Source organism: Triticum urartu, chromosome 1A (genome assembly GCF_056163025.1).
Source record: "Triticum urartu cultivar PI428250 chromosome 1A, HENAU_Tu73, whole genome shotgun sequence".
In the NCBI taxonomy this organism is placed as follows: domain Eukaryota; kingdom Viridiplantae; phylum Streptophyta; class Magnoliopsida; order Poales; family Poaceae; genus Triticum; species Triticum urartu.
Window position 1 is genome coordinate 82,851,400 of NC_141873.1, and position 20,244 is coordinate 82,871,643.

Here is a 20,244-nt window from a genome sequence, read left to right on the forward strand (position 1 = left end):
AGGCAAAAAACAACAATTTGCATTGGGCCTTGGGTTAATAGGTTAGTCCCAAAAATAATATAAAAGTGTAAAATAAAGCCCATTAACATCCAAAATAGATAATATAATAGCATGGAACAATCAAAAATTATAGATACGTTGAAGACGTATCAAGCATCCCCAAGCTTAATTCCTGCTCGTCCTCGAGTAGGTAAATGATAAAAACAGAATTTTTGATGTGGAATGCTACCTAACATAATTCTCAATGTAATTCTCTTTATTATGGCATTAATATTCAGATCCGAGAGATTCAAGATAAAAGTTTAATATTTACATAAAAATAATAATACTTCAAGCATACTAACTAAACAATTATGTCTTCTCAAAATAACATGGCAAAAGAATGTTCATCCCTAAAAAATCATATAGTTCGGTCATGCTCCATTTTCGTCACACAAGAATGATCTCATCATGCACAACCCTGGTGACAAGCCAAGCAATTGTTTCACACTTTAGTAATCTCAAATTTGTCAACTTTCACGCAATACATGAGCGTGAGCCATGGATATAGCACTATGGGTGGAATAGAATATGATGATGAGGGTTATGTGGAGAAGACAAAAAAGGAGAAAGTCTCACATCGACGCGGCTAATCAATGGGCTAGGGAGATGCCCATCAATTGATGTCAATGCAAGGAGTAGGGATTGCCATGCAACGGATGCACTAGAGCTATAAATGTATGAAAGCTCAACAAAAGAAACTAAGTGGGTGTGCATCCAACTTGCTTGCTCACGAAGACCTAGGGCATTTGAGGAAGCCCATTGTTGGAATATACAAGCCAAGTTCTATAATGAAAAATTCACACTAGTAATGAAGTGAAAAAACAAGAGACTCTCTATCATAAAGATCAGGGTGCTACTTTGAAGCACAAGTGTGGAAAAACGGATAGTAGCATTGCCCTTTTTTGGGCCTTCCTTTTTTTATTTAGCCTTTCTCTTTTTTGGGGGGACAATGCTTTATTAATGATGATCATCACACTTCTATTTATTTACAACTCGATACTAGAACAAAGTATGACTCTATATGAATGCCTCCGGCGGTGTGCCAGGAAGGACAATGAATCAAGAGTGACATGTATGAAAAATTATGAACGGTAGCTTTGCCACAAATACGATGTCAACTACATGATCATGCAAGGCAATATGACAATGATGATGTGTGTCATGATAAATGAAACGATGGAAAGTTGCATGGCAATATATCTCGGAATGGCTATGGAAATGCCATAATAGGTAGGTATGGTGGCTGTTTTGAGGAAGATATAAGGAGGTTTATGTGTGACAGAGCATATCATATCATGGGGTTTGGATGCACCGGCGAAGTTTGCACCAACTCTCAAGGTGAGAAAGGGCAATGCACGGTACCAAAGAGGCTGGCAATGATGGAAGGGTGAGAGTGCGTATAATCCATGGACTCAACATTAGTCATAAGGAACTCACATACTTATTGCAAAAATCTAGAAGTCATCAAAAACCAAGCATTGTGCGCATGCTCCTAGGGGGTAGATTGGTAGGGAAAGACCATCGCTCGTCCCCGACCGCCACTCATAAGGAAGACAATCAAACAACACCTCATGTTTCAAATTTGTTACACAATGGTCACCATACGTGCATGCTACGGGACTTGCAACTTCAATGCAAGTATTTCTCAAATTCACAACTATTCAACTAGCACACTCTAATATTACCACCTTTATATCTCAAAACAATTATCAAGTATCAAACTTCTCCTAGTACTCAATGCACTTTTTATGAAAGTTTTTATTATACCGATCTTGGATGCCTATCATATTAGGACTAAATTCATAACCAAAGCAAATTGCCATGCTGTTCTAAGGGACTCTCAAAATAATATAAGTGAAGCATGAGAGATCAATAATTTCTATAAAATAAAAACCACCACCGTGCTCTAAAAGATATAAGCAAAGCACTAGAGCAAAATTATCTAGCTCACAAGGTATAAGTGAAGCACATAGAGTATTCTAATAAATTCTGATTCATGCGTGTCTCTACCAAAAGGTGTGTACAGAAAGGATGATTGTGGTAAACTAAAAAGCAAAGACTGAAATCATACAAGATGGTCCAAGCAAAACACATATCATGTAGTGAATAAAAATATAGCTCCAAGTAAAGTTACTGATGGACGAAGACGAAAGAGGGGATGCCTCCCGGGGCATCCCCAAGCTTAGGCTTTTGGTTGTCCTTGGCTTTTACCTTGGGGTGACTTGGTAATCCCCTAGCTTAGGCTCTTTCCACTCCTTGTTCCATAATCCATCAAATCATTATCCAAAACTTGAAAACTTCACAACACAAAACATAAAAGAAAATCTCGTGAGCTCCGTTAGTAAAATAAAACAAACCACCACTTTAAGGTACTGTAATGAACTCATTCTTTATTGATATTGGTGTTATACCTACTGTATTCCAACTTTTCTATGGTTCATAAACTCTATTACTAGCCATAGATTCATCAAAATAAGCAAACAACACACGAAAAACAGAATCTGTCAAAAACAGAATAGTCTGTAGTAATCTGTAGGTTTGTAATACTTCTGGAACCTAACAATTCTAAAATAAATTGCTGGACGTGAAAAATTTATCTATTAATCATCTGCAAAAAGAATTAACTGAATATCACTCTCCAGTAAAAAATGGCAGCAAATCTCGTGAGCGCTAAAGTTTCTGTTTTTTACAGCAAGATCGCAAAGACATTCCCCAAGACTTCCCAAAGGTTCTACTTGGCACAAACACTAATTAAAATCATAAAACCACATCTAAACTGAGGCTAGATGAATTATGTATTACTAAACAGAACCAAAAAGCAAAGGACAAAAATAAAATTGGGTTGCCTCCCAACAAGTGCTATCGTTTAACGCCCCTAGCTAGGCATAAAAGCAAGGATAGATCTATGTATTATCATCTTTGGTATGCAATCCATAAGTGGCCCTCATATATATTCATAAGGTAATTTAATTTTCTTTCTAGGAAAGTGTTCCATGCCCTTCCTTAACGGAAATTTGAATCTAATATTTCCTTCTTTCATATCAGTAATTGCACCAATCATTCTAAGGAAAGGTCTACCAAGAATAATAGGACATGAAGGATTGCAATCAATATCAAGAACAATGAAATCTACGGGCACATAATTCCTACTTGCAAAAATAGGAACAACATTAATTCTTCCCATAGGTTTCTTAATGGTGGAATCCGCAAGATGCAAGTTTAAAGAACGATCATCAAATTCACGGAAACCTAGCAAATCACACAAAGTTTTAGGAATCGTGGAAACACTAGCACCCAGATCACATAGAGAAAAGCATTCATGATCTTTAATTTTAATTTAAATTTTAATAGTAGGTTCCCACTCATCATAAAGTTTTCTTGGGATAGAAACTTTGAATTCAAGCTTTTCTTCGTAAGATTGCATTAAAGCATCAACGATATGTTTAGTAAAAGCTTTATTTTGACTATAAGCATGCGGAGAATTTAGCATGGATTGCAACAAGGAAATACAATCTATCAAAGAGCAATTATCATAATTAAATTCCTTGAAATCCAAGATAGTGGTTTCATTGCTATGTAAAGTTTTGACCTCATCAATCCCACTTTTATCAATTTTTGCATCAAGATCTAAAAACTCTGAATCATTGGGATGCCTTCTAACTAAAGTTGACTCATCTCCAGTCCCATAATTATCAAGATTAATATTGCAAAACAAATATTTAATAGGGGACACATCAATAACTTCTAGATCTTCATCATTATTATCATGAAAACTAGAAGAACACGTTTTCACAAAGCAATCTTTTTTAGCACGCATCCTAGCGGTTCTTTCTTTGCAATCATCAATGGAAATTCTCATAGCTTTGAGAGACTCATTGATATCATGCTTAGGTGTAATAGATCTAATTTTCAAAGAATCAACATCAAGAGAAATTATATCCACGTTCCTAGCCAACTCACCAATCTTAGACAATTTTTCTTCAATCAAAGCATTGAAACTCTTTTGCGAACTAATAAATTCTTTAATATTAGATTCAAAATCAGAGGGCATCTTATTATAATTTCCATAAGAATTGTTGTAGGAATTTCCATAATTATTAGAGGAATTGCTAGGAAACGGCCTAGGATTAAAATTACCTCTATACGCGTTATTACCAAAATTGTTCCTACCAACAAAATTCACATCCATAGATTCATTATTATTCTCAATCAAAGTAGCCAAAGGCATATCATTAGGATCAGTAGGGACACCCTTATTAGCAAACAATTTCATAAGCTCATCCATCTTTCCACTCAAAACATTGATTTCTTCTATAGCATGCACCTTTTTACTAGTAGATCTTTCAGTATGCCATTGAGAATAATTAACCATAATATTATCTAGGAGTTTAGTAGCTTCTCCTAAAGTGATTTCCATAAAAGTGCCTCCCACAGCCGAATCTAAAAGATTCCTAGAAGCAAAGTTCAATCTGGCATAAAAATTTTGTATAATCATCCAAAGATTCAAACCATGTGTAGGGCAATTACGTATCATTAATTTCATCCTCTTCCAAGCTTGTGCGACATGTTCATGATCATGTTGCTTAAAATTCAAAATATCGTTTCTAAGAGTGATGATCTTTGCGGGAGGAAAATACTTAGAGATAAAAGCATCTTTGCACTTATTCCAAGAATCGATACTATTTTTAGGCAAAGACAAAAACCAAGTTTTAGCACGATCTCTAAGAGAAAATGGGAATACCTTCAGTTTAACAATATCATTATCCATATCTTTCTTCTTTTGCATATCACATAAATCAACAAAGTTGTTTAGATGGGTAGCGGCATCTTCACTAGGAAGGCCGGAAAACGGATCTTTCATGACAAGATTCAGCAAAGCAGCATTGATTTCACAAGATTCAGCATCGGTAAGAGGAGCAATCGGAGAGCTAATAAAATCATTATTGTTGGTATTGGAAAAATCACACAATTTAGTATTATCTTGAGCCATCTTGACAAGCAAGCAATCCAACACACAAGCAAACAAGAAACAAGCAAAAAGAGGCGAACTGGAGAGAGAAGGGGAACGAAAAAGAGGGCAAATAGAACGGCAAGGGTGAAGTGGGGGAGAGGAAAACGAGAGGCAAATGGAAAATAATGTAATGCGACGAACAAGAGTTTATGATTGGTACTTGGTATGTCTTGACTTGTGCGTAGACTCCCCGGCAACGGCGCCAGAAATCCTTCTTGCTACCTCTTGAGCACTACGTTGGTTTTCCCTTGAAGAGGAAAGGGTGATGCAGCAAAATAGCGTATGTATTTCCCTTGGTTTTTGAGAACCAAGGTATCAATCCAGTAGGAGGCCACACGCAAGTCCCTCGTACCTACACAAACAAATAAGAACCTCGCAACCAACGCGATAAAGGGGTTGTCAATCCCTTCACGGTCACTTATGAGAGTGAGATCTGATAGAGATGACAAAATAATATTTTTGGTATTTTTAAGATAAAGAGTAAAAGTAAAGATTGCAAAGTAAAGCAGATTGGAAAATTTATATGATAAAAGATAGACCCGGGGGCCATAGGTTTCACTAGTGGCTTCTCTCAAGATAGCATAAGTATTGTGGTGGGTGAACAAATTACTGTCGAGCAACTGATAGAAAAGCGAATAATTATGAGAATATCTAGGTATGATCATGTATATAGGCATCACGTCCGTGACAAGTAGACCGACTCCTGCCTGCATCTACTACTATTACTCCACACATTGACCGCTATCCAACATGCATCTAGAGTATTAAGTTCATAAGAACAGAGTAACGCATTAGGTAAGATGACATGATCTAGAGGGATAAACTCAAGCAATATGATATAAACCCCATCTTTTTATTCTCGATGGAAACAATACAATACGTGTCGTTTCCCTTTCTGTCACTGGGATCGAGCACCGCAAGATTGAACCCAAAGCTAAGTACTTCTCCCATTGCAAGAAAGATCAATCTAGTAGGCTAAACCAAACTGATATTCGAAGAGACTTGCAAAGATAACCAATCATGCATAAAAGATTTCAGAGAAGAATCAAATATTGTTCATAGATAGACTTGATCATAAACCCACAATTCATCGGATCTCGACAAACACACCGCAAAAAGAGTTACATCGAATAGATCTCCAAGAAGATCGAGGAGAACTTTGTATTGAGATTAAAAGAGAGAGAAGAAGCCATCTAGCTAATAACTATGGACCCAAAGGTCTGAAGTAAACTACTCACACATCATCAGAGGGGCCATGGAGTTGATGTAGAGGCCCTCCGTGATTGATGCCCCCTCCGACGGAGCTCCGGAAAAGGCCCCAAGATGGGATCTCTTGGGTCCAGAAGGTTGCGGCGGTGAAAATAGGGTTTTGTGGTGCTCCTGGATGTTTTCAGGGTATATGAGTATATATAGGAGGAAGAAGTAGGTCGGTTGAGCCACAAGGGGGAGGGCACGCCCAGGGGGGTAGGCGCGCCCCCTACCTCGTGGACTCCTCGTTTGTTTCTTGACGTCCCCTCCAAATCCTCTGGATCACGTTTGTTCCAAAAATCACGTTGCCGAAGGTTTCATTCCGTTTGTATTCCTTTTCTGCGAAACACTGAAATAGGAAAAAACAACAATTTGCACTGGGCCTTGGGTTAATAGGTTAGTCCCAAAAATAATATAAAAGTGTAAAATAAATCCCATTAACATCCAAAACAGATAATATAATAGCATGGAACAATCAAAAATTATAAATACGTTGGAGACGTATCAATAAGTAATGAAGAAAGTAATAGCAATAAACTAAACAATCATTATGCTAAGCTAACAGATGGGTCTTTTCCATCACATCATTCTCTAATGATGTGATCCCGTTCGTAAAATGACAACACATGTCTATGGTCAGGAAACTTAACCATCTTTGATTAACGAGCTAGTCAAGTAGAGGCATACTAGGGACACTTTGTTTTGTCTATGTATTCACACATGTATCAAGTTTCCGGTTAATACAATTCTAGCATGAATAATAAACATTTATCATGATATAAGGGAATATAAATAAAAACTTTATTATTGCCTCTAGGGCATATTTACTTCAATAACTCGCATGCCCAGATATTTCAAGGGCCATTAACCCATCTAGTTGTTAAACAGAATGGCAAATTGGTCCAAATTCTGACCATCATCCAAAGCCATCAATACTCCACTCTTCTAGAAATTGTTCTTCAATCCAGACATCATCTCAAACAAATATAAAGGGAGTTTCGAATTCCTAACTCTTCATACTATAAAATTGCAACTCCTTTTATCTATCAAGTGGTCAGCCATCCGAGTGATCAAGCCACTATGTTGAGCTTGATGGACCATTTTATCAAGGAAATCAGAAGCAAGACTCTGCCTCACCCCTTTGATGAAGCAACATCCATAATAATTCTCCCCTTAATGTAAGTAATCTAACAATATTTGAGTACTTTGGGCATGATAGGATTGACCCTTTTTGTCATAGCTTGCTTTCAAGTCATGAACAACACTTGAAAAAAATTGTGCATAGTTGACACCCTTTAACTTTGAGGTGAAGAGTGTACGTGAATATAACACAGTTATCACCCAATAATTAATTCTTTCCAAGTCCAGTTTACGCTCATAAAATCCTAGAACGGGAGCATCACCTCTCTCTTAATGATGGTCCAACGGTTCTGAAAGAATTCAATATGGAATCTCATCTAGACCAGGAGCATGACTCTTCTCCATCGAATCTATCACTCTCTTCAACTCCTCTTCAGAAAATATTTTATCCGGTTTAGTTATGTCCTCCTCATTTAGTTTCTCTCTATTTTCCCAAATATCATATCTAAGGTAGCATGCAAAACCTGTCGCGGGGCAAAATAAATCTTTGTAAAAATCAGTTGGATGTCGTAAGTCTAGGGTTCCCTGAATAATCTCTTCTTTTTTCAAGCTGAAAGCACCCTTTTTCTGCTTCCATTTGCCACCCTCTGGAAGAATTCAACATTTATACCTTCTTTAAGCAACCAATCCTTCCTGGATCTCTGATGCCAATATTCTTCCTCTGCCTCATACAACCTCATAAAAAATATTTCTTTTGACGAAGCAACATTAAATCTAAACTCATTCTTATTAGGTGATGAGTTATCATCGTGTCTAACAATAAAGGATTGTGGTCAGAAATTTCTCTAGGAAGTTTATGAACAATAGCAAGTGGAAAAGCAAGCTCCCCGACTTTGCTAACCAAAATTTTGTCTAATTTCTAGATGATTAGTTCTTATTCCTTTTATTTCCTTTGAGTTATTTATCGCTGGAATCAAGAAATCCTATGTAAATAAATAAAAAGATGATCTCCACTAAGCTAATATGTCACATCAACATACAATCATCCATAAAAAAAGACCCATGCAATCATGCATGGGAAAATTATTTCCATTCTATTATGTTACTTATATTCAATAAATATTTACAACTATACAATGATACAACAAAATAAATCATATGTGTGTATTCAATTTCAGCTCTCATATATGCAATGGCAATATTCATCAATCATAGAATGAAATCAAATTGAAATATATTGTAAGCAATTCCCTCACCAACATGCGAGGTATCAACAAGTTTCTGAAATTTTGGCGCTTTTGATGGGTGTCAAAATAGTTTGTGCCTCGAACTTTTGGCCCAGATTCTAAGATAATTCCAGTTTTCGTGTTTTGTATAGGGGTTGAATGCACCAGACATGTCGAAGATACGACAAGGAACGCCTATGCGGAAAAGGGGAATAGGATGCATGAGTTCTTCGTCCAGTTGTACACCATAGCCACTGTCGCTAAGTCTACCATGGCCATGACGAAGGGCAAGGCCAATGAGGTCATCGTAATTTCCTTCGATAAGGACGAGTATTTTAATTATGCACTGTGAGAAATGTTTTTGTTTTAATTGCATACTAAACAAAGTTGGCCGACGGGATGTGTGGTGGGTTGAGTGGGACGGGCTGTGGGCTCATCTCGGTTTTTATAGGGTTTCCGAACCCTTACTAGTGATGGGCTTCCTTATATCCTTCGCTGGTATATTTTCGTAGAACTGGCGTTGTATCAGTGATGGGGCCATAACTGGTTGGGTGTTTTTCCCTGTCACTCATTAGCTTTCTTACAGTAGTTATATGGAGCACCATGTGACACACCCCTTAAATGTTTTAGAGTTGCATCCTAGTCTACATCTCCGCCTCAAAGATCCATCTACATTCTACAACATATTACTGAAATTTGGAATCTTCCATTGGAATATATCTTAGTACTATTAACAAGCTTTATACAGAGGTAAAAGGAGCATTAATATATATTTGCAAGGGATAAGTATGTGCGATATAAACCCTCCTCACAATAAGAAACCATAACTTGACGTACATAGAGTGCTCACCAGTCATGCACTTTGAATCTAATTTTGGCATTCCTAAATGGCATCCAAAATTAATTAGCACAAGCCCGCTCTTATCTAGATGCAATTAATGTATTTGTTCCAAGTTTGGTAACTAATTAATTTGTCCTTATCATCGTGTGTGTTTTAATGGTACACATCCTCTATAAAAGACTCCATTTGCATGTCCCAAACACATATGAATTCGTAGAGCAACATATAGTCCAAACTCCCAAGTGTTGTAAGAACAAAAGAAATGAGGATCACACAAATTCTACTCTTGGGTCTTGCCCTCATGGTGCTATCATCGGGTAAGATTAATATGTGAGCATAATACTATACATATTACATGCGGCAATTACCCTATCCTGACCATTTTTTTCCTTTTGATGTCTATAGACATGGCAACCATTGAGGGGAAAGTGCATTGCGGCCCTGAGATTGGAACGGGCCCGTTGCCGTGTGATCGCGCGAATTGCACGACATGGTGTAGGAACAATGGTGGCAAGAACGCTGAGTGTGTTCCTGGAGGATGCAGGTGTGTAGCATGCTGGAAAGAGCCCCCCAGCTCGCCATTATCAAGCTAGGGTCAGAAAGGCACACAAGGGTCTGGGAATAGTATTGTAAGATACCTTTTGCCTGAAATAAAGCAAGTGATGTTGAGTATTTTTTTTGTGGGTGAGTGATGTTGAGTCTTGAGTAGACAAGTTTCGTGAAGATCCGTTTATCCATGGAAAACAATGGGATATACCCTTATACAATAAAGGTCCTGACTAACTCGCTCTTCATCCATATAGGGGTGTTGCGACTCAAACTTTCTCAAGTGACCTTGCCTTGTTGTTGTCCTTTAAAACTATCCTTTTGATTTAGAAAGTATTCCAGAATTTCATTAAATCTTCTGTAAATTGAAAAATGTTCATGATTTTCGATAATGTTGAAAAATACATAAATGTTCTTATATATTTTTTAAAAAAAATCGTGAGTTTATTTATTAATTAATTTGAAATGCGCATCAATTTTTTTCTTAGTTTAATTGATTTTTTTGGAACTCCCAAAAATATTCACAACCTTTAAAATTTTCATGAATTAGAAAATGTTCAAAAGCATAAAAATATGCTCAAGGATTCAAAAATGCTTAGTAATTTAAATTTTCACTATTTTTCAAATATTTGTAAATTTATAAAAAAAACTGTATTGAATTATTCAGGAATTTTAATAAAATAGTACACGAACTTTACAAAGTTGAAAAATATTTAAAAAATGCTCATTAGTATAATGAATGTTTTAGATTATTTTTAAAAATCATATATTTCGTAAAATATTGATGAATTCTAAAATTGTTCATGATTTAAATAGAATATATTTTAATTTTTAAAAGGAAAAAATGGTAAAAATAAGCAAATAAAAATAGGGGTATATGAAAAAGGAAAAAAAGATAAAACAAAAACTACTATACCACTAAAAATCGCCATCCAAAAACCTGGAATTTTTTTGTTCCTCTCGCCTCCTATTGGGCCAGGCCCATAGCACGACTTTCTTACGCGCGAGCACCTGATATTTTTGCACGATTCCTGAGAGCAACTAGTTGACGAGCACTCCTTCAAAAGCCTCACAATGATCGCTTGGCGATGGGTTGAGAGCGTGTCACTTGTCGTGCTCTCAGCCACTGCCACATGTCGTGCTTTGGGCACTCACTCTGGATTTTTTTTCGCACGCGTTTTTGACTTTTTAAAATGTTTTTTTACTTTTTGGTTTTCCACTGGTCTTCCTCAGCTTTTGGAAAAAAATCAAAAAAATTCTGAAAAAACATATTTCTTTCTCCCGCAAGAGGCACGGCATGGTTTTGCCCATGCCTCTCGGAAAACAGGGAAAATATGTTTTCTTTTTTTTTCTTTCATGAGAGGCACAATTTTGTTTTCCGGGAGGTATGGCCGTGCCTCTCGAAACAGAAAAAAAGTGTGATTTTTGTTTTTTTTTCTTCCTATCGCGAGAGGCACGGTTTTGCTTCCGCGAAAGACACAGTTGTGCTTTCGCAAGAGGTATAGCCGTGCCTCTCAAAAACGAAAAAAAACACATTTTCTGTTTTTTCTTCCTTCCACGAGAGGTATGATTTTACTTCCGTGAGAGGCACCGTTGTGCTTTAGCGAGAGACGCGGCCGTGCCGCTCAGAACAAAAAAAAATGTGTTTTCTGTTTTTTTCCGTAAGAGGCATGGTTTTGCTTTAGCGAGAGGCACGGTCGTGCTTCTTTCGGAAAGGGAAAAAATATGCTCCCGGTTCGGTTTTTTCGTCTGGCTTTTTTGTAAAAAAAAAGCTCACCAAAACCTGTCAACATTGAATTTAATTTTGAAGATCACGATGCGAGGAATTTAACGTGAAAACGGTTCAAGATTTGGATGCATGGTTTAAGAGATAAAACGTTTCGAATAAACGGATGTACGAAAAAAAAGAATACTCCCCGGTTGCGACCAATGGCGCGCATGCATTGCGTCATTTGTCATAATCTGAGAAGGTGGGAATGATTTGTAAAGAAATATTTTTTAATTAGTGATTTCGACAATTCCCCTCCTATTTAGTGTATAGGATGCCTTATAGCGACCAAACGCGTAAGACAACTCTCCCTCATCTACTACCCTTATAAAAGAAAGAGAGGGCGGAGAATCAAACAATCAGATCCATTCATTAGCGAGATCTAATGGTTCTTAATCTTCCAATGTTTAACGCTGCAACTCACACATTAAGCCACCGCTAATCCATCCATCGCTAAGCCCGCCGTTCCAAAAAAAAACTGCCACAACCCATGCACGCACGCACGCCCCCTCCTGCCCCTCCTCCTCACATCGCGTCGCGCCGCACGTCGCCTCCTACTCCTCCCCCGCCTCACGCCGTCGCCCCGCCGCCGCTCCGTCCTCCCGCAGCCCGGGTCGCTCTCATCCCTCAAGCAGCGTTGACGGCGGGACGCAGCGGGCTGGGCCTGCATCGGCGGTGCTGGTGTCCATCTCCTTCGTCGAGCGGCGGCGGCGCAGCAGGACGCAGTGGCCTGACCTGGATCGGCGGCAGCGCGGGACCTAGCAGGCTCGGCCTGCGTTGGCGGCGGCGGGGTCCATCTCCTCCGTCAAGCAGCGGCGGCAGCGCGGCCTGCATCGGCGGCAGCAGCGGCAAGGTCCATCTCCTCCCTTAAGCTATGGCGGCTTGAGACACAGCGGGCTCGGCCGCGAAGGTGGATTTCTCCAACGGGGCATTCGATTCCTGGCCTCTGTTCGTCGACCTCGCTCTACGGTGAGACGCATTGCGTAGCCTCTGCCCTCTAGCACCATGGCAGCATGCTGTGTGAACGCCCCCAGGGAGGCACACTGGTAGGGGCTGCACCATGTAGCGTGTGGATGCCCACCAAATGTTCGATGAGTTCCCCTAATTGATCTCTCTATATAGCTAGCCCTCTCTATTTCAGTCTCTCACTGCTCTCCATGCCTTGTGTCATCCATATATGATCTTATTTTGTTTCAGTTTTTTGCTAGATTTAACACTGACATTTGTTTAAATCATATCCATGTGGAACCATTAAAATGGAGCACATAAAGCTGCAGAGGCAACAACTTCAAAGGAATCAGCACGGTGATGTGTTTCTATATGTTCAGTGTGACTAGAAAGTAGAAACCAACATGCTGACTGCTAAACCATATGCACAGGATCATAGAAAATTATTATCCTATATGCACAGGATCGTATAAAATTATTATTAATGTCTACATTGGAAAGGATCCAAACTCTAAACAAGTGATTGGTGAACATTTTTTATCTAGGTTCAGAAGTTGATAAGCCATTACAGTTCTTTCATTGTGCAGGCAACCTCAGGTACGATGAGATGGTTTTCTTTTGCTTCTATCGTCACATTGCTGAATACGATTTTGAATCTCAACTGCACTTGACTGCACCTTCTATCTCGATCTGCTTGACAACTTATAATTTGCACAAGCATTCCCCTGCATAGTTTGTCCTTGATCTGAAAGAACAATTCCTGATGATATATTCCAAATCAAGTCATTGCCTGGATCCTATGAACAATATGTACAGTCACACTTTCGTTATCCATTTACCATCAAGTAAGTTTTCACTATGTTTTGTTTCAGTTCCGTTTCAGAATCCCTAAACCATATAGATTGCAGAGCTAAGCTAGATGATGGACATCTTCACTAATAAGCAGGTCTGCTTACCACATTCCTCTTGTTTTCTACAGTTGACGACTTCAAATTATTCAAGAGTGCGCGACGCACAAGGCTGTAAGGTTTCCGCACTTGCATCCATAGAAATCTGGGTGTTGGTAAATTCTGTTTTGGATGGATTTTGAAGGGAACTTTGTTTTTATCGAGGACCAGACAATACTAAGAGACTAACAAGAATACAATAAATTACTGGATCATTCATAGTTCCCTAGCCTAGAATAGAACCTGTTGTGGTAACTATCTTGGGGCTCTAGAAATAATTCCTCTGAAACTGAATCATTCAGTCATACCTTCACTTTAGTAAATAATGGCTCTGGATACTGGGATCTCTCATCTTGGATTTTTTATATACTGCATTGCAAAACCAGAAGCTCAAGCTAGGTTAGGCTAGGCTAGGCTCACAAAATAATGATGACGATTACTTAGCTAAAATCCTAAGATCTGGAATTCCCAACCCATTTGATCTAGCTGGCAGCAAGAATAATGAACAGAAATCATTATGCCCGACTGTGTCGTGAATATGCCTAATCAAGTACCATATGGATATGATTTCATTGTGTTTGCCTTGTGAAATGGATGCAGATGTGGTCATCGAAGTTTGATCCGGTCGCGGACAGATGCGTCGAGCTGCATATTTAACCAGGTATATTTAATCATTTTGAACAGTTATTTAACCGGTGCTAATACAAATAAATACCTGCGGCAACATTTCAACCAGATAGCTCATCTATTTGTATTGGACCAGAAGTGGGTTTGGATTAATAGTTGATACTATATTGCTAATATTAGGAGCACTCATATTTCAGAATTTTGGTTAAATTGGTTGTGTATTGTATAGCTGATATTGATATGTTGCACAGTATTCAAGCCCATTGATATATTGCAGCCATATATTTCCTATTTCTTGGTGAATCAGGATTGCAGTTGATATCCCAGTCGTAAGAGTTCAAGTGCGAGTCCATCGTGATATGAACTTCCATCCCTATTTTCTGTTTTTTGGTGAATATATATTGTTGATTTCAGTTTTTGTAATGGTTATTTAAGTGGATATGATAAATCGATAATTACGTAGAATGGAAATGCAATGGGCAGGAAAATATATGAGAAGAATCAAGAAAATATATGTCGGGCTCTGTATTTGAAACATAGTTTTAAATAGCCGGCTCTAGCTCCGATATAGCCTTTTCAGCAAGGTGCCGCTAAATGGTCGCCTTCACAAATAGCCCGCTATAGCTGATTTGGAGTCTCGCCGCTATTTTCCATAGCCCGCTATGTAAAACATTGTTTTGAAATGGAACGAAACTATACATATTGTTGTCCAGACATACTATGCAATCAAATTGGTAGAACCCATGTGCCCTGTTGTGATTTTAGTTACTTTCAAGTTTCAATATTTTTCAAGTGATTTTGATCCCTTGTCCAATGTGTATATGTCTGCAAAGCTTGAGTGTAAGTGGCCAATGGTCAGATCCAAGGTGTCATTCATTGCATGACACCACCAGACTGGGGAGTTCATGGGGCAGCTCTACGATGCATTTTTCTTCTTCTTCTGAAGCTTGTGTTAAGTTCGTTGTTTGATTAGCTGATTATAGGAAACAGTTTATGCCCTGATATATCAAAATGCATGACAATTCTTTCCTATTTGATAAATTTATAATCAGTTGGTTGGAGATAATCCTATCAAAAACCCTGGCCTACACCACCCACATTAGAGAGCACTGTGATTCCATGTTTGTTGTTTGCTTTGTGTTCATCCATTTGATGCTTTCTACATTTGTTTAACAGTTTCTTCTTGCAGATTAAGATAAGTGTTTACATCCAAGGGTTGCGACTGCATCTCCTTGAAGAATTGTCAATTTCATGTGACATATTATCTTCAAAATGTTCTGTATGTGCTAGGGTTGGCATGCTGTTGGAAATTGAAATAAAGGGTCTTGATATTGTGCCGTCTGTTCTATTTGATCCCGAAAAAAATGTGTTAGCATATTGTTACAAAGTTAATTTATGGGATATGATAAGGAACTGATGTAAGGCATACAAATATGCATCTTGCATTTTATTATCCTTGTGTGAAAAAATAGTCCATGCCAACTTGACAACATCAACTGGTTTGTATGCTAAATATCTTTGTGATATAATGAATGGACATGCTAACTGGTAGTTATGGGAACGCCATGACATGTATGGCGGCAGGGAAGGATAAATTGAAAGCTTGCAGATTGTATGCCTGGATGAGAGTGTGGAGTATCGCTGACTCTACATTGTGTAAATTTTTTTGTATCCATGGTAGTAGAGAAGGATTGGGTCCTTGCCCTTAATGCATGGATGAGCGGGTTTGGAGGAAAAAACATTGTACAATCATAATTTGTTGTGTATCTGAGTCCTCAATTTTATACGACTATTCTATTGTATTTTCATTGGTAATTTTGTTGTTATCACACGTGTCTTATTTGCCTCTTTACATTTTTCTATAATATACTTTACATTTTTAGTGCATGTGATATGGCAAACAAGTATTGTGGCGGTTTATATGATATCGAAAAGCGTATTTTTGAGAGCTCACATATGCTGTGTTTGATCCTGATCCAGTACCCAATATAAGCATCTTAAGTTAAATTCATATTTTATTGTATGACCAAAGGATAAATCTTATGGTTTAGGCAAGTTTGTGAAGTAATAGATCCAGTCAAGATTTAAACTCGGAGAGTGCTTGGATGTACTCCAAAATCATTGCACATGCTCGGTTGTAGATATATGCGGTGAGCTTTAGGATTTCAATATTATCGCTTGTGTGCTCAAGTAACCTTTTAGTGCTTAAAACAAAAGAAACTATTGTATCACTCCTGCAATCCACATGAAAGCGAAAGAGAGAAAAAGTCCACCATAATCTTGTCTTCCTATTACTAAATGGATAAAGATAAACGATCATTTTCAGTATGAAATGTACAACTCCCAACTTGTATGTTACTTGCTCATCATGCTGAATGGTGTTTACCTTGTACATACTGGAATTGCATGCAAAACAAAGTGACAGATGGTCTACAATAAATGATCTGGTTGAATTCATCTCCAGGGTAAAAGAAGTCAACCAGCGTGAATGTCGTTTGGTTGGAAATATTATTGCCTTGAAAATGTTGGAGTGCATTCTTCACATCTGACGTTGCGAAACTCAACATTGATATTGCCTGGTAAAGCATGTCATTGTAAATTCTTGTGGGGAGAAAGGTATAACTTGCAATTTGCTATATTGTCCCCAAAATACATGAGGTTCAGACATATAATTATCTATTTCTGTAGTTTGTGATCAACAAAAATGCTCAGAGTTTTTGAAATACCAACAATGATCTCTATTTATAGAGATAAATAATAATAAAAAATCACATTCAACAACTTTAAACCTAACTCTCAATAGTTGTAAGTGCTTGAAAATGTGATCTTGGACCTCCCATGCTAACTTAGAAAGAATTGTACCATGTCATCTGATGAATGTTTTGTTTTTTGTTGTTATTTTCTTACACTAGCATGGCGAACTATAGGCATGTGGTAGTATGCATGAGACATGCTGGCAAGATGTATTTCATTGAGAGTAGATGTTTCTATGAAAAATGCATTAGCTGAGACGTGTGTTGCACGTGCAAGCTTACTAGTGCTCATAGAAAGTCGGCCCATTTAGTCGTTTTATTCACCTGTTTAAGCGTGAGGCTTGAGCTGAGTCCCCTCGCCCACCCAAAAAAACTCTAAATAGCCGGCTACTCCAGACATTTTAAGACAAAACATGAAAAAAAATACTTCAAACTTCAAAACATGTTCACAGACTCAAAAAATGTTCAAGAATGTGAAAAATGTTCATGCTTTCAAAAAAACTTCATGAATTCACAAGTTTTATAAAAAGGTTCATAGGCTAAAAAAATAAAAAATAAAAGAAATGGAAGGAAACAAGGAAAGATGAAAAAAATAGAAGAAAAAATAAAGGAAAAAAGAATAAACCGGTTCAAGGAAAGTTCTAGATCCTTCCCAAAACCGATGGGAGGAAAAACCATAACAGTCGGTCCATATGGAGGACAAGGCATGCTCGAGGGTACGCGGTAGGTCGATTTCCAGCAACCTCCGTGCGAAATAGAAAGGGCAGAGATCTGCGCCGGCGGACCGGCGCAACAATTGGGCCGGTCGCATCCAGGTCATCCAATCTAGCGAACCTCGGCCGTCAGATCTGAGCGGGCCCTTATTCTTCTTCGTCCCTCCCGCGTCTCCCACCTCCCGCCGCCGCACTCCAAACGTAAAGAATTGCCAGTGCACGACCATGGAACCCCCGCTGACCCTGCCCCTCCTCGCCATGGATGAGCTCTCTGCTGGCCCCGAAGCACGCCTCCGCTCCATTCTCACTCTCGGGGCAGCCACAGTTCCCAGCAAAATGGCATCTCCTGTGATAGCAACGGTTGGAGCAAACAAAAAAGCCATCGCCGCCGTCGACCAAACACCGCGGTGGGTGGATGTAGCCAAAAATACCTTCCGTTCCAGCAAAATCGAATACGGTTGTAGCAAAAACGCCAGGAAAAAACAGAAGATATATCTTGCATGTCGTGGAGATGGATGTAGCAAAAATTGCCTACGGTTCCAGCAAAATCAAAGGCAAAACTAAAAATCAAAATATGATTGTAGCAAAAATGGTTTATTGTTTCCAGCAAAAATCAGCATGGTAGCAGATTATGGCGCGGGGTGGGTGGTAGCAAAAACATGAGCCGGTTCCTGCAAAATCAAAACATGGTTGTAACAAAAATACACTGTCGTCATCGTCGATTGCAGCTCGGCCACGGCGGACCAGTGATTGCATCACCGTCGTGGTTGCCGGTTGCAAGATATGTGGTTGAAACTTTTTCAAACTATGGTTGAAACTTTTGGGTGAACCATTATAGCTTTTTCACTTGAACAGCGTGTGGTTGAAGCTTCATATACTTCGGTTGAAGCTTTCGAATCAAACGGTGGAAGCTTTCAAAATGAATGGTTCTAGCATTGCCTCCATTGTCACGTGCCATGGTTGGTCGTTCGCCATGGCTGGTCGCGCGCCACCGACGGTCACCAGTGTCACGCACTTCCTCCTGCAACTCTCCCCGTTGTGACTTCTCCGCCCCGTCGTCTTCTCCGCCCCCGCCGTGGCTCGCCCTGCAAGCAAGGGTGCATCATTGCCGACGCACTGCATGTGACGGTGGAGATGGGAGAAAAGGAGCGGTTGCAGAGTTGGAGGGAAGAAGAAAGAAGACTTGGAAAAAACGATTCGAGGAGCGCTCCTATGACGCACGAACGAAGGCGATAGTAACGCATTTCCTAAATGGCGCCCGTTGCCCCCGATACAGGCATCCACGCAAACGGGCGCACACCCCCGCAGCACCCCCGCGCCGTCTTGGGCCGGCCTGTTTCTCTTTTTTTTCCTATTTAAACTAGAGCAAAAATTAACGTGAATGAATGGTTCCAGCATTGCCTCCATTGTCACGTGCCATGGTTGGTCGTTCGCCATGGCTGGTCGCGCGCCACCGACGGTCACCAGCGTCGCGCACTTCCTCCTGCAACTCTCCCCGTTGTGACTTCTCCGCCCCGTCGTCTTCTCCGCCCCCGCCATGGCTCACCCTGCAAGCAAGGGCGTATCATTGCCGACGCACTGCATGTGACGGTGGAGATGGAAGAAAAGGAGCGGTTGCAGAGTTGGAAGGAAGAAGAAAGAAGACTTGGAAAAAACGATTCGAGGAGCGCTCCTATGACGCACGAACGAAGGGCGCACACCCCCGCAGCACCCCCGCGCCGTCTTGGGCCGGCCTGTTTATCTTTTTTTTCCTATTGAAACTAGAGCAAAAATTAACGTGAGCTAGCGAGGGATCGAACACTGGATCGCTCGATTGAATGTGGAGCACACTCACTACCAGGATAAGAACGCGTCCATGTCCACAAACTTCTTTCTTTTCTTTTTTAATCTTTATCTAGGTCGTTCGCTGGTCAATTTCTGGGCGTTTTTTTCTTTTGTTTCTTTTCATGTTTCTTTTCTTCTTTCCTTAAATGTGAAAACTTTTTATCAAATTCGTGAACTTTTTTCAATTTTGATGAACTTTTTTCAAAATTAATGAACTTTTATCAAAATTGATGAACTTATTTTCAAATTCAATGAACGTTTTTCAAACTCAATGATCTGTTATCAAAATCAATGAACTTATTTTTCAAATTTGATGAACTTTTTTCAAAATCGATGAACTTATTTTCAAATTCAATGAACTTTTTTCAAATTCAATGAATTGTTAACAAAAATCGATGAACTTATTTTTCAAATTTGATGAACTTTTTTCAAATTCAATGGACTTTTTATCAAATTTATGAATTTTTTTTCAATTTCGATGAACATTTTTCAAATTCAATGAACTTTATCAAAATCGCTGAACTTATTTTCAAATTTGGTGATCTTTTTTTCAAATTCAATGAACTTTTTTTAAAATTCAATGAATAATTTTTTAAAATTAATGAACGATTTTCAAATCCGAGGATTTTTTTCATATTCGATGAACTTTTTCCAAATTTGATGAACATTT

At 38.9% G+C, this 20,244-nt stretch overlaps 2 long non-coding RNA genes across 2 annotated transcripts; both read left to right on the top strand.

Moving 5' to 3' along the window:
* The first annotated feature begins 9,659 nt into the window (after positions 1–9,659).
* LOC147990146 (uncharacterized) lies at positions 9,660–10,119 on the top strand. Its single transcript, XR_015603533.1, has 2 exons — positions 9,660–9,765; positions 9,854–10,119. It is a non-coding gene; the product is annotated as an uncharacterized LOC147990146 (long non-coding RNA).
* Positions 10,120–12,238: 2,119 nt separating this feature from the next.
* Positions 12,239–14,904, top strand: LOC147990147 (uncharacterized). The gene is made up of 3 exons (XR_015598755.1): positions 12,239–13,555; positions 13,690–13,732; positions 14,258–14,904. It is a non-coding gene; the product is annotated as an uncharacterized LOC147990147 (long non-coding RNA).
* The last annotated feature ends 5,340 nt before the right edge of the window (positions 14,905–20,244 follow it).